This window comes from Culicoides brevitarsis, chromosome 2 (assembly GCF_036172545.1).
Source record: "Culicoides brevitarsis isolate CSIRO-B50_1 chromosome 2, AGI_CSIRO_Cbre_v1, whole genome shotgun sequence".
NCBI classification, from domain to species: domain Eukaryota; kingdom Metazoa; phylum Arthropoda; class Insecta; order Diptera; family Ceratopogonidae; genus Culicoides; species Culicoides brevitarsis.
Genome location: NC_087086.1, coordinates 4,784,757 through 4,800,108, shown reverse-complemented (window position 1 = coordinate 4,800,108; position 15,352 = coordinate 4,784,757). Strand labels below are relative to the sequence as shown.

The window sequence follows — 15,352 nt, the reverse complement described above, 5'->3', positions numbered from 1 at the left end:
AGATAATAAAAGGAATTAATTACAAAGGTCAATACTCAATAAAAGCCAGCAAAGTAAAAAATTAAAGTGAGTGCACAAGAAGAGAACGAAGCAAAATATTTGTGGGATAAAATAAAATAAAATTAAATATCTAACATTTATTTTATCTCCTTCTTCTCATCGTTGCTGTTATTTTGTTGCTCTTGGCAGACAACAAGAGCAGAATTGAAAGTGAATGAAATTAATATTAAATTGTAACAAGGACAAATAAGCACCAACCAACGAGATAAGACGTCATGGAATGCTAAAAATGTCTATCATCTGACTTGATCAAGACACAGAAACACGACAGAAATTTCATTATTATCAACTCTCTCTCCGAAAAAGCAAGAAAAAAAATACATAACATTTTCCAAGATTAAATTCGTGCTACATCTCTTTCATTTTCTACCCGAAAGTAAGTCTCGATTTAATTGAAAATTGACTCGTACAACAAAAAAAAAAAATATAAGAGGAAAATTTTCTCATTTAAATTTCTATCCAACTATTTCTTGTTCCTTGTATTTTCCAAAAGGAATTCTATTTAATCGAGTAATCTAAATACATGTGAAAATAGTATATAAGAGAATTTAATGATTAAACAAAAAAAAAAGATATATAAAGTGAAAATTTGTGGTGCAGAATAAAATTCTCGTAAGAGAGAAAAAAAGTTTTGAAAAGTGAAACAAACAAGTAAGTTGTTTAATTTTTTTTTAGCAAATTATTTTATTTTTTTAAATGTATATATTTACAAAAGTTAATTAAAAAGTTAAGTTTTTCCTGAGTAATTTTTAACATTACGGTACTTTACGTTTTTGAGAGTTTTTTTTAGTCAACATTAAAAAAAATAATTAATTATGAGTCCACTCTTGAAATTGTTTAACCAACAAATTATTGTAACTTTATTTTGCATTAAAATATGAAAAAAAATTGGAATGATGTGAGATGCATTTCTATGAAAAAGTTGTTATTTTTTGTATTTAAAATTCATATATAGTTCGACGTAATTTTGTAATTACATTTTAATTATTCAAAAAAAAAAAATGTCTGAAAAGTTTATTTTTTAATATTTTAATTAATTTCATTATTGTAGTTTTGAAAATGTTATTAAAGGTAAAAAAATTTTTTTTTGAAAAGTGCTTGAAATATTTTTTTTTTAAAAAGCATTTTTATTATTTTATAAATTTTTATTAAAATTTAATTTTTTTATTAAAGCATTTTTAATAAAGAATTTGTTGAACTAAAAATAATTAAAAAATAAAATTTTTATATAAATAAAAATAAATATTTTCAATTAAATTTTAATATTTAATTTAAATATTCGAAATAAAAATTATTAAAAAAAATAAAATGAATTTAAATAATTTTAATTAAAATTTTAATTTAAAATTTAAATATTTTAAATAAAAAAATATTTTCAAATAAATAAAAATTATTTTTATTTTAAAATAATAAAATTTCTAAATTTTAAAATATTTTTTTATTTATAATTATTATTATTTTAATATTAATTTTATTTAATTTATTAATAAAATTTATATTTTTAAAAATTTGATTAAATATTAATAAATATAAATTAAATTTATTAAAAATATAATATAAATTTTAAATTATTTTAATTTTAATTAATTAAAAAAAATACTTTTAAAATTTAAATTAAAATTTAGAAAAATTTTATTAAATTTAAAAAAAAAAATTTATGTTACAAAACTTTCTATTATTTCATTAAAAACGACGAAATTTTCACCAATTTGTGTTCTTCATCAAATGAGGTCCAATTTCACGTACTTTTCAAAGCAATACAGAAATATTTGAACAATTTCTGTTATTTTCCATCATCATGCCGTGTAAATGTATGCCTCACGGCAAAATAAAGCGACAACAATGGCATAAATGAATAAGTTACAAAATATTCTTTGCATATTACAAACCGTCGTCGCACAGAATATTCCTATGTTCAACACATTATGTGTTCCTTTTGACACACGATATTGTTACGCAAAAATTCGTTCGTACAAAGGAGTTTCGTCGTTTGGGCTCAGCAAACGATATAAATGACAAAAAGCGATCTCTTCTCGTTTTTTGGGTGTGAAAATAATATTATTTTAGCTTATATGGGGTATCGTATTTCCTTCCGACCGATGCGAAGTGAGTGAGTGACAAAAAGCCTCGTATTTATTATTAGAAAAGAAAATCCTTTTTCGTATAAAGATAAATATTGATATACATTCAAATATATAATTTTACGCAAATGCACGTCGTTGTCGTCGCTCGCACGCAGAAAGAATGGAAGAAAGACATTTTGCGCGATCCTTTGACAACACATTTATGATATGGATGGCAAATAAAACGCAAATAACAATGATAATAAATATACCATCGTTTTATCACACTGTCATGTCCTCAGTCCTCTCGTTTTCTCGTTATGCCAGCGAGCGAGTTGAACTTTTGTTGTGTGCGTTGATATTGTTATGAATACTTTATTTATTTATTTTTTTCCCCATCAGCATCCTTTTCGCGTGATTTTTCATCATCGTCGTCGTCTGTTGTTGTGTTCGTAGCTCGGATGCCAACATTAATAAATAATAGCTCGCATCTTGTATACATCATCATCCGTTATAAATATTTTTTATTTTATTTTATTTTAAAAACATGCATCTTGTAACATGTTCTATACAAAAATGCTGCCCAATTAGAAAAATTGTGGTAATTATGCAAATTTGTAAAAAAAAACATCTGAAATTATCAAAATAAAAAATAATTAATTAAAAAAATATTTAAAAAAATAATTCAAAATTTATCAACAGAATTATAAAGAAATTTAATTTTAATTAAAAAATAAAAAAAAATTAAAAAATTATTATTAAAAAATTTTTTTTTTAAATTTTAAAAATTTATTTATAAAAAAATATAAGTTAATTTTAATTTTTTAATAATTATTTTTGAAATTTAATTTTCAATAATTTTAATTGATCAGAAAATATTATTTGAAAATAATGTTTGCTGAATGTTCGTATTTTTAATAAAAAAAAAAGATTTTTTATTTAATTTTTAATGTTAAAAAAAATTAAAATATTTTTTCAAATTAAAAAATATAAAAAAATTATTATATTATATTATAAAATTATTAAAAATATTAATTACAACAAAAATAAAAGCAAAAATATGAATTTTAACAAATATTTTAAAAATTTGCTTATATTTAAAATTTATAATAATGAATAAAAAAAATAAAATTTAAAAAATAAATAAATAAATAAAATTAATTAATAAATTAAAAAATATTAATAAATAATAATAATTAATATTAATTATTATTAATTAATAAAATTAATTAAATGAAACAAAAATTACTCAAATGACGAATTTAAAAAAAAATCGTAAAAAATAAATCAAATATAAAATAATTATTAAAAAAAAAGAAAAATTTATTTATCTAAAATTAATATAATTATTTTAAAATAAATTTTAAATATTTTATTAATTTTTACTAACTTATATTATTAATTAATTTAATAATAAATAATTATTTATTTTACTGCTTACAATATTATTATTTAAAATTGATTCTAACTAAATTCTTTTTTTTCCAAATAATTTTCAACTGGGCACATTGCGACATCGAACCAACGCAAAAAATTTGAAAATGAAGATAAATGAGTTGTTGTGCGTAAGTCATGCGAAAAATGGCACGTACTCCGCTGATCGAAGTTGATTCGAAACACCAAAAGTTGCCAAAATCAAATATTTAAAATGGAACAGCTGGATATATTTTTTTTCTTGTTTCAAACGAACGCAGCAAGACAAAACACGAGCAAAAACATTGTGATGCAAAACTAATAATAACTCAACTATTACATCACATCATTTAAAGTTTATGTGAGCGAAAAGTTTTTACATTAAATCTTCCTTCATGAATTCAATATTGTGTGTTCTTCTGCTGAAGAAAGGACAAGCAAATGACATTTTTTAATGTAAAACTTTTTTTTTACGAGAAATGGAACGAAATGACACAAACTATGTAAAATTCAAACTTAATTCTTTCCTTCTTTTGTTTTTTTGTCATAAAAAAAAATATTTTCTTGTCTCTGTTCGGATGATGACGAAAACGAAGTCGACGAGAAAGAAAAAAAGTTGAAAAGTTGGGAGAAAACCTGAGAATACTTTATTAATGTACCTTTTTTCATCAGTTTTTTCACAAACTAACAAGAGAAAAAAAGGATGAAAAAAAAGTTATGATGAAAATATTTTATTTTGCATATTTTGTGAACGGATATCTGCGTTTTTTGTGTCTCGCATCTCTTTTCGGAGAAGGAAAATGTGACTTTAATCACTAATCACTGATGTAAATTTTTGTTCAAACTCGACTCTATTCATTTTTTGAGCAAATAATTTTTTTTTCTTGGAAATTTTCATTCATGAAAGGATGCCATGCGCGTACTTACCACTTATTTGCAAGGAAAAATCTCATTTTTCGGATGATATACATCGCCCGACAACTCTTTGAGTAAAGAAAAGGTTAGAAACGAGACACGAGGATGATGATGATGAAAAAAAATCTTGTTTGCACAGTAATAAACAAGTAATTTGCTAAAGGAAAGGAGTCTTTAGCTGTTCTTCTTCTGCTTACATTGATTAGGAACATGACATGCGACGCGTTGTTTGAACATGAGTGAAAAAATGATTCGCAAATTCGGCGTATGATGGAAAATACGAACAAAGAGTTAATCACAAAAATAAATATTAGCTAAAAAAAGGGAGAGTAAATTTACTTTCTTTTTATCAATCAACGCGAATCACGAAAAAAAATTTTTTTTTGATGGTATGAGAGTTTTTGTAAATTACATGTTTCGTTTATTTTCGTGATGATCAAGTCCAAGAGATAATCGGATCAAGCGGGAAGATGATACGAGATTTAATTCCCACATAAAACGGTAACTAATCGTATAAGCGGTTTATGGGAAAGAGAGATATCTAATTATGATGCGGTGAAGTTAGGTTTTCTAATGGGACGCAATTAAAATTTTATGGTTTTCTGACAAAATGGGATGATTTTTTTTTTGTTTGAATTTTTGAATTTATTTTAATTAAATTAATTTTTAAATTTTATTTTAATGAATTTGATTTTTTTTCAAATAATTATTATTTTTTTATATTAAATATTTAATTTTTTTTTTACGTTTTTCTCGAAAATTAAAAATATTTTTTAAACTAATTAAAAATTAAAAATAATTAATAAATAATAATTTAAAAATAAATAAGTCTATAAAATTATTTTTTTATTAAAAAATATTAATAATTATTATTTTTTAAATGTATTTAATTAATTTTAAATGAAAAATATTTTTAATTAATTATTTTTGAAATTTATTTAAAATTAACTTTAAAAAATTATTTTTTTTATTTAATTTAAAATAATTTAATTACCTACATTTCAAAAATTTTAATTTGATTTTATTTTAAAAAATTTTTAAATTTTTATGTTTTGGTTTATTTTATTTTTTTTTACTTAAATTAACAAACATATCAGAAACATTTAAACTTACTGAAAAAAATAATTAAATAATTTTAATAAAAAAATTATTTCAATTTTATTGGAAAAAACTATCATAAAATCATCCAAAATTTATCTCGCCATAACAACCATTTCATTTCCCAAATTTATTCAATAAAATTACAAAATGGCTCAAATTTTGTATTGTTCTCCAAATCCATTATTATTATTATTATTATTTACATTCCATCGGCATTATTGCCATGCCATACAAACTCCAAAATTAGTCGCTATCATCTCAAGCGAAAACTGAAAAGCATCCGTTGATAGATAACGTTGCTCGTTCCTCTCATCCATTTATATAAGAGACAACCAGCAACAACAGCACATCATACGCTGAGGATCAATAACCTAATTACAAGCAAACATCTATACACAAAGAGAGCCACATATCATCAACATATAAGCTACTTTTGTGGCTTCAAATACCATCGTTACAATTCGTAACAGCTTGCCGGCTCGTCATCGTATGTAGTCTAATTGTCGCAACACATGTGCTCTTGTGTTAGCTACTTATGCAACGAACACCCGATAATGAATTTGTGAAACCAAAATAACCACATTAATCGATCCAATTAACAGCATTCTTCTTATGGAGTGTTTGTTTGTGGAAGCCTTTATATTCATTTAACGACGGTTTCTTCAATGAAAAATTTTCTACATAAAAAAAAACTTTTTCATGAAGATGTTTTATAAATTACCGTTAAATTGGAAACATAACCGCATTTCTAACCATTTTGAGGTTAGTTTAATTTTTTAGGTTATGTTTGTACTTTTTCCCGCGCTTTTTTAGATCTTTCCAAATTTTTCAAAGATTTTACAAATATTTTTTAAATTTTGAAGAATTAATGCTAAATATTTGGTTAGAAAGCCATTTTGCAATTTAAAAAATCTTTTTAATATTTTAAGGTTATATTATTTTTTTCCCGCCTTTTTTAAGATCTTTCACGAATTGTCTAAAATTTTGCAAATATTTTTTATATTTCAAAGAATATATGCCAAATTTGTTGTAAGAAAACAATTTTTGCTTTAAAATAGGTTCTTTAATATTTTTAGGTTATGTTAATTTTTTCCCGCCATTTTTTAGATCTCAAAGATCTTTAACTTTTTATTAAAATTTTATTAATTTTTATGAAAAAAGACTTAAATGCGGTTATAAAATCATATTTTTTCATAAAATTTTCGAAATGCGGCAAAAAAAAACGAGGGAACAGACGAATAATAAGCAACCTTTCACACAAGCAATTGTGTTACCTTAAATTATTGTTATTTCACTTCTTTCGTTTCTTACTTTTCGCGTTCGGTTCACGTCTCATATACGCATGAAATCACGTGGATTCTGCCGAAAATTTCTTCTCGCATCAAATTTGTAAGCATTGCACGGCGCAGACAAAAACACATGAAAAAAAAAAGGATTTCAAAAATGTTCCATGTAGCGAGTAAGGGAATTAACGTTTTATTGATATAAGCCGAGACAATCATCTTTTGTGCTCTTTTTACCCGAGTAAATTTGCTACACATGCTCGTCAGATAAAGAAGAGCATCATCAGGATCAGGTGTTGTAATGTCTGCACGCAATTAGTTGGGATTTACGCCTTTTTCCCTTTTCTTCAATGCGTATTTCCGCTTTTTGTGTGGAAATGTTATTTGTTATTGTCTTGCGTCAAAAAGAGGAGATTGATTGCAAAACCAGGAAATTGTCGACGGGAGTTTGAGACAAAGGTCACAAATGACAATTTTTCATCGTGACAAGGTTCATCTATCAACGAGAAAAACCGAAGATGATTCCGCAGAAAATTTCGACTGCCATGATTAGAACCATGATTAAGGTCATCATCGAGTACGAAGAAAAAAAATAATAAAAAAAAAACAAAATGCGAATCGTTCTCTGTAATAATGATTATTGCGTCTCGTTGATGTTCTTGTTGTTGAATGTTCAGCAAGCTAGCGTGATGTTGTATTTTTTTGGTTGGTATGAAACCGAAAACAAATTTATTCAGGGATGTAGATATCTAAAAAATACAAAAAAAAAAATAAATTGAAAAATTTTTTAAAATAATATTTTTTGCTTCTTAAATAAAAATAATAATAAATATATTTCAAAAATTTAAATAAATTTATTAATTTTTTTTTTAATTTTATTTAAAATTTTTATTTAATTATAGTCAAATTTATTTTTTTAATGAACTTTAATTTTTTATTTAAAATATTTTTCAATACACTAACATTTCTAAAAAATTAAAAAAATAAATAAATAATTAAAATAAAAATGTTAAAGAAAATTTTTATATCTAAATTTTATTTTTTATGAATTTCATTTAATATTCAAAATTTTTTAAATTAAAAAAATCAAAGAATAAAAAATAAAATATTTATTTGTTAAAAATAAAATAAATAAATATTTAATTTAAAATAATTATTTTTTCTAAAATTACAGTAAAATATAAAAAAATGAAAAAAAAATAATAATAAAAATTTAAAATAAAGAAAAATATAATAAATTTTTTAATAATAAATTTAAAAAATAAATTAGTATTAAAAATTTAAAATAAAAAAAAATAATCAAAAAATTTTAATAAAAAAATTAAAAAAATGAATTAATATAATAAAATAAATCTAAAAAAAAATTATTTATATTAAAAATTTAAAATAAAAAAAAATAAAAGTTTTAATAAAAAAAAAATAATTAACAATAATTTTTAAATTAAAAAAATAAAAAAAACAATCACTTACATAAAAAATATTAAAGTTTAATAATAATTTTTACAAGTTTTCATTTTCATTATACAACACTGATACATTTTTAATTCAAGTATGTTAGCCGAAATTACAGACATCAAGATGGAATTCAGAAAATGTTAAAATACGAAGTGCTCAGAGCAATTTTTCTATTTTTTTAAGCAATTTGGGTTAAAGCAAAAAATAAAAACGGATGGAATCAGCAAAAAAAAATCGTTGTAAGATTAAATAAGACAAGACCGATCTCTTGTCTTTGTCTACGAAAAACAGAAAAAAATGTCAAAAAATTCCTTACCATCCTACATAATTACGTCGAACACATCTCTTCGCATGTTGTTCATCCAGCAGCAAGTATACGAATCCTTTTCAATTACACAGTTTGGTGAACTTTTATCCAAACTTGAAGTCGCAAAACAAAAAAAAAAGCTGATGATTACTCTATATGCCTATCTATCTATCCATTGCTATGATTATCGCTTACTTGCTCGCTTTGACGCACACTTTCATCATCATTTTAACCGCCATTTCGCCACACAAACACACAGAGGATGTGAACGCCTCTCCGCCACTAACGAACAAGATCATCTGTTTTATCGTTTCATCGTCTCTTGGTTGCTTGCTGCTGCTTTTGCTGATGATACGCCACATATTTAAAGTTATTTAACGGATTCAGTCATTTTACGTCCTTTTTTTGTGATCCTTTGCAGTTGCTGCAAAAATGCTAAATTTTATCCAACACTTTTCGTGAAAATTTTTTCAATGCGAGAAAAAAGTTCGAGTTGTCGTCGTCGTCATCCATCCTTTTGACAAACCATCCACACAGGCCACAAATACGAGTCTGTTATAAATAATAAATAATGTGAAAAAATGTGTAACGTACGCAAAAGAATTTTCTTCTTTTCGACAAAAACTCGAAAAAAAAGAGAAAAAAAATGCTTTGATAAAATTGATTTTTTTCTTCTCTTCTTTCGTATGAATTTTCCTCGTGCTGCCCATAGTTTGTGGTAAAATGACGCATTTAAGACATAAAAATTTGTCTTGTGACCGAAAAGTTTGTCATCTGAACTTTTATCCATATCTCCTTCGCATCACTGACAAACTATTGTTGTTATTGATGCCGATCAGCCACAAAGAGTTGAAAAAGAAAAAAAAAACTCATTAAGCATAAAAATTCATGAAATGCGCTCCTATCTCGTAATCTAAGCAACTTCTGATTAGCTTTTGTTATAAATGTGTTTTTTTTTCTGCGGATTAAAGCACTTTAGCACAGAGAAAAAAAATAAAACAGAAGGAGATTACGAACAAAAAAAAAATAGAAAATAAGATAAAGCTTCGTGTGTGTGGTAATCATTTGTTTTCTAATAACAAACAGGATAACGCTTAACGGCGGTGTCACAGCGGAAAATTGTGACTTCCGAAAAAAATTATTCTGATTGGGTCTTTATTATTCAGTGATTGCCTATTGGAGCAAAAATAAAATAAAAACGGAAATAATAATGGCATTAATTAGTGATTAATGAATTACGGGAATTAGTGAGGCGTCCATTTCGAAGATTAATGTAGAAAAACTGTCAGACATTCAGTTTTGCAAAGGTATTTTTTTTCGTGATAAATAAAATTCGGATTAAATGACAAATAAATTCAAATTAAATTTTCATGTGAATTTTATTTAATTTTTATTTATTGTCTTTAATTTGAATTTTATTGGAAATTAAAATAATTAAATTAAAAAACATTTTTAATATTTTATAGAATTTTTTCTTGTAATTTTTTTTAATTTTCCTGAAATTTATTTAATTTATATTTATTGCATTTATAATATTTTTTTATGGAAATTCAAAAATAAATGAATAAAATAATTAATTATTTATATAATTCAATTTTAATTATTTTTATTTATTTATTTTTTTTTGTAATATTTTATACAATTTTTTCTTTAAAAAAAAAATTAAATTTTCACGAATATCATGAATTAAATTTTCTTTACTTTTTATTGAATTTAAAAAATAAGTGTTTTATGGTAAATAAAAATAATTTAATTAATTAAATATTTATATAATTAAATTTTAATTTATTTTTTTTTTATTTTTATAAAGATATTTTAATTTTTTTACAATTTTTTATTTAATTTCTATTTATTGGATTTAAATAAAAAATTTTTATTGAAAAAAAAAATATTAAATTTATTTATAAATTTTAATGAAAAATTAATTGAAGTATTATTGATTTTTAAAATATTAAAATTTTTTAAAAAAATTAATACAAATTTTGTCTGCTACAAATTTATTTATTTTAAGAAAATAAAATAATAGTTTTAATTCGTTTTTATTATTTTTTTTACTTTTAAGTAATTAATAATTTAAGAAATTATTAATTTCAATAAAAATTTAATAATTAAAGTTATAACATTTTTCAAAGAAAAATTATTTTTTTTTTAAATTTTTTTTAACACAATTATTTTTCAATTTAATAAAAATTAATTTTTCTTTGAAAAATGTCATAAATTTTATTATTAAATTTATATTAAAATTAATAACTTATCAAATTAAATTTAAATTAAAAAAAAATAATAAAAACGATCAAATAAAATTATTTTTCAACTCAATATTTAATAAATTTCAAGTTCATAAATTAATTCAATTTTATTAAACATTTTCATGTTCATCAAATTTTATATTTTAACAAAAAAAAAAAAGGATTCAAAACTCGAGAAAATTCTATAAAGAAGAAAAAAATAAATGGAATAAATTAACCTCAATATTTTCTTCGTACATTTTCATTAATTTAACATAACATTAATATTATCTTAGAGAGGTTGCTAACGCGCACATACACTTTTTTTCATTATTTATTATTAAAATATTTTTATTCAATTTTCCAATTTATTTTTTTGACAACGAATATTTTTTATAATTTTTTGTCGCTTACATTCGACGAAAAAAAAAACACGTGAAAAGCAATTTTTATCATTTATGAAAAGAGAGCGAACGAGAGGAAAAAAAAGTTAGGGAAGCAATCCAATATAATAAAAATATTGGGGAAACAATCACCGACAGCTAACAACAACAACAACAAGCGAAACGCACGACGACGACGACGACGCGGGGTGTAGTCTATCAGCTGAATCATAATAAATAAATAGATGAAAAATAATAATAATAATAGGTGTGCGCGGGAACGAAAAATGGAGCACGTATCCCAAATCATATGAATTTAATGTGGATGGGAAAAAAATAAATTGAAACGTGCTTGTGTTGTTGTGTACCGGAGAAAATTAAATGTTTATCAGATTTTTTTTTTAAACATCGAGCGCGCCCCATACTCGTGAGCTCACATAAAATAATCAACTTGATAATATTTTCTAACGCTATTTGCTGCCTAAGCCGAGCAACAACAACATAACCTACAAAATTTATTTTACCTAGTTCCCTTTCCTTTTATCTCTCGGTGTTAAGTTTGCGTTTAACATCGACGAGCGAGTTGTGCAAAATTTTATGCCCATATAAAATATATTTAGGTAATGCAAAGGCGCCTGGCAAAAGAGAAACAATTTATTGCTCGAGACCAGAAACATAAATGTTTTTTAACAGGATCAAGACAACAAAAATTGGAACTCTGCTACGCTGCGAAAGAGATAATCCAATTTTGGTACCCTTCGTATTTTTTATTTATTTTTTTTTTCGTGAACATCGTTTGAAGAGAAGAGTGAACGAACGAGACTATTTATTAGAAAATTCGTAAATAAATCGGCAATTTATTTGTATTTACAGAAATAAATATAGGTTTGATGCGTCATGATGATGACAAAAGTCTGATTGGAAATTGACAATTTGAGAAATTTCGAGGAATTTTATAATTTTTTTTAATTTACCAAAAAAAATATTTTAATTTAAAATTTAAAGTTTTTAAAAAATTTTTCTAAAAATTTAGTTTTTTTAGAATTTTAATTTTTTAAAACTTTAAATTTAAATTTTTTGCATACCAAAAAAATTTATTTTTCTAAAACTTTTAAAATTTGAAAAAGATTTTATAAAATTTTTAAAATTTGAAAAAGATTTTATAAAAAAAATATTAAAAAGTTAATCTGAAATAATATAAAGAAAATTTTTAAAAATTTTAACTGAGTCATATTTTTTTTTAATTTTTAGGAGTTTTTCTAATTTATTTTCATTTTTACTTAAAATATTGAATTTAATTTTTTTTTTAATTTAAAAATTTTTATTTTTTTTATTTATTTTTTTTTAATTTTCATAATAATTAAATCTTACAAAATATATTTTTATTTTATTTTTAAGTTTCTTTATTTAATTTTTATTTTTTTTTTATAAATAATTTAAATTTAATTTATTTATTTTTTTAAATTTTTCAATTTTTTTTAAATTATTATCTATAAAAAAAATATTTTTGAATTTTAAAATATTTTATTTCAATATTTTATTTTTTAAGTTGTAAAATTATTAAAAAATTTTTTTATTTTTAATTTTTTTAATATTCTCTTTGACTTTAAAATTTTTTAAATTTATCCAACTTTTCATATTTTTCCTTTGAAATGCGAAAAACGAAAAAAAAGAGAAATCGCAAATCAGATCAAGAGCAAAGCTCATCAAGTCATCATCATCAGAAATGTGATAGATAAAGGAAATGAAATTTTCGTTTTCACATGAGGGAAAAGGAGAAAGAGAGAGGCAATGCGACAGCAAAAGATTATCTCTTGATTTTAAATTAAACCTGGTAATGATGTACCTGCGCGCCATGACACAACAAACAACCAGGAGTCGCATAACAACTTTACTCATCGCTCGTTGATTGTTATAATAACGTCATTTGATACTGTACTCACCTGTTCTGAGACAATTTTAGGTTAAACGTCTATTTCTCCGTTGTTGTTGTTGTGTTATCCTTTTTGATAATGCCATGTAAACGGATTCTCATTCCAATTTATTCCATTAAATTTATCCTTTTCATTTTGTTTACTTTTCCGCCTGCTTCTTCGTCGTCGTTTCGTGTGTTGTCGTGTGACATCTTGCATCGACCCTCATAAAAGAGTTAACTTTGTCCATGCTCGAAAAAGTACTTGAATGTTAATAAAAATGAACGTAAAATCTTCAATTCAATTTAATCTTCATTATGCTGGTTCTGTAAAAGCAAAAAAAAACTGATATGACAAGAAAACGAGGCAAAATGGAGAAAACGGAAAAGAAAGAGGACCAAAAAACGACCCAAAACTCTTTAAAAAGGTGTTAGGTGTTAATGTTGGTTGTTTTGTATTATCGGGCGGTAGGGCGATACCCGAAGCAATGACGGAGGATACGGAAAATCGGCAAGAAAATGACAAAATAATAACAAATGTTCACATAAAATCAAAATTGTTTGCGAGAATTCGAGGTCTAATCCGCCAATTGTACGGCGTTACAAAAAAACCTGAAGGCGTTTCATTTTTCTACGCGAACAATGAGAGAGAAGAAAAGCGGATTTTGGGAGAATTTACGTCTTTATCAGCGTCATAATTTTCCGCTGATTCCCGGAATCGCCTTTGATGCTTTTTTTCTCATGAATTTTCTTATCAGGCTCTCATTGAAATTTTCAGAGAATATTTTTTGTTTTTTTTTTTTGAAAGAAAAAAAAATTCTTAAAATTTCAATGAAATCTTGATAAGAAAAAATTCGCATTAAATAAGAGTTTACAAAAAAATGTTCATGGTTTTATTTTCTTAAATTTTAAGTTTTTTATTTTTTTTAAATTATTTTTTTTTTTATTTTTTTAAAATTCTTTTTTTATTATTATTTTTTATTTTTAAATTTTATTTTTTTTTTTTTAATTTTTTTAATTTTTTAATTTTTTTATTTTTTTTAAATGTTTAATTTTTAAAAAATTATTTTTTTTATTTTGCATTAAATTTAATTTATTTTAATTTATTTAATTTTTTTAATTTTTTTTAAATTTTAATTTTTTTTTAATTTAAAAAAAAAATATTTTTTTTTTATTTTTAAATATTTTTAATTTTTAAAAATTTTCCTTTTTTTTAATTTTTAAGATTTTCTTGAAAGTTTTAAAATTTTCACACACTTTAAAATGCTGAAGACGAAAATAAAAAAAAATTCTTAAGAATCTTCTTTTGTAAAATTTCAATAAAATCCCGATAAGAAAAAAATTCTCACATTAAAAAAAAGAGTTTACACAAAAAAAAAATGTTCATTGTTTAATTTTCCCAAAGAACATTATCATCCCTATCATCCATTAACAGTTAAATGTGATGAAAATTGTCATCATTTGCTCCGATGATGGTCAAGTGTTGATTGTACAACAAAAAAAAAATTGTCATAAACGAGACACTTTCCAAGAAAAAATGGGGTTATCTCGTTTTAATTTTAATCAAAATTAATGTTTTTATTCCGTTTGCACCCACATTCAACAATACAAAAGAAGCCCGACAGATAAACATTCATTTAATTAATTATTTTCAGTTTAATTTTCACAAAAAAAAAAAAAAATGGGAGACAAAAAAATGTCGAAGCCCCAAAAATGAAAAAAAAAAATTGAATTGAGAGATTAACACGTTTCAGACAGCCTTTTGTTCTCTCTGTGTGTGTGTCGGTATGAAATTAATGCCATTATCAAGGGGGGCGTAGGTGTTTAATTTGTTCGTACGCAAACATTTGTCACCCCAAAATGTCTCGAATAAACAACGGAACAAGAACGCAGCATTCGTAAGAGGCAGACGACTGCCAAAGACGAAGAAAATGTAAATTTATTACATTTGTACGAATGAGAAATGCTCGTCATTTGTATTAATCTTGTCGTTTTGTGTGTCATTTTCGATGATGAATTTACTTTTGTCTTTTCCGTCGAAAAATTTATCATCATGCGACTGACACATAAATAAAATATTTTCTCTCTTGAATATTTGATATTTTTCAATTTATTTATCCTAATGAAAAGTAAGCTTGATTTTTGAGAGACGAACACTTTGTCAATCATCAAGTTACCATCCTACGTTTTGTAATCGCTTCTAAATTATGATAATTATTTATAAACTTTCCT

At 23.4% G+C, this 15,352-nt stretch overlaps 1 protein-coding gene across 2 annotated transcripts in view; it reads left to right on the top strand.

Annotated features, from left to right (window-relative positions):
- Positions 1-574: 574 nt before the first annotated feature.
- Positions 575-15,352, top strand: part of LOC134830653 (neural-cadherin-like) — a 165,737-nt gene continuing 150,959 nt past the window's right edge. For both annotated transcript variants that reach the window (XM_063844203.1, XM_063844202.1), the window contains exon 1: positions 575-711. The gene's annotated coding sequence lies outside the window, so the exon portion shown is untranslated. The remainder of the gene's footprint in view (positions 712-15,352) is intronic.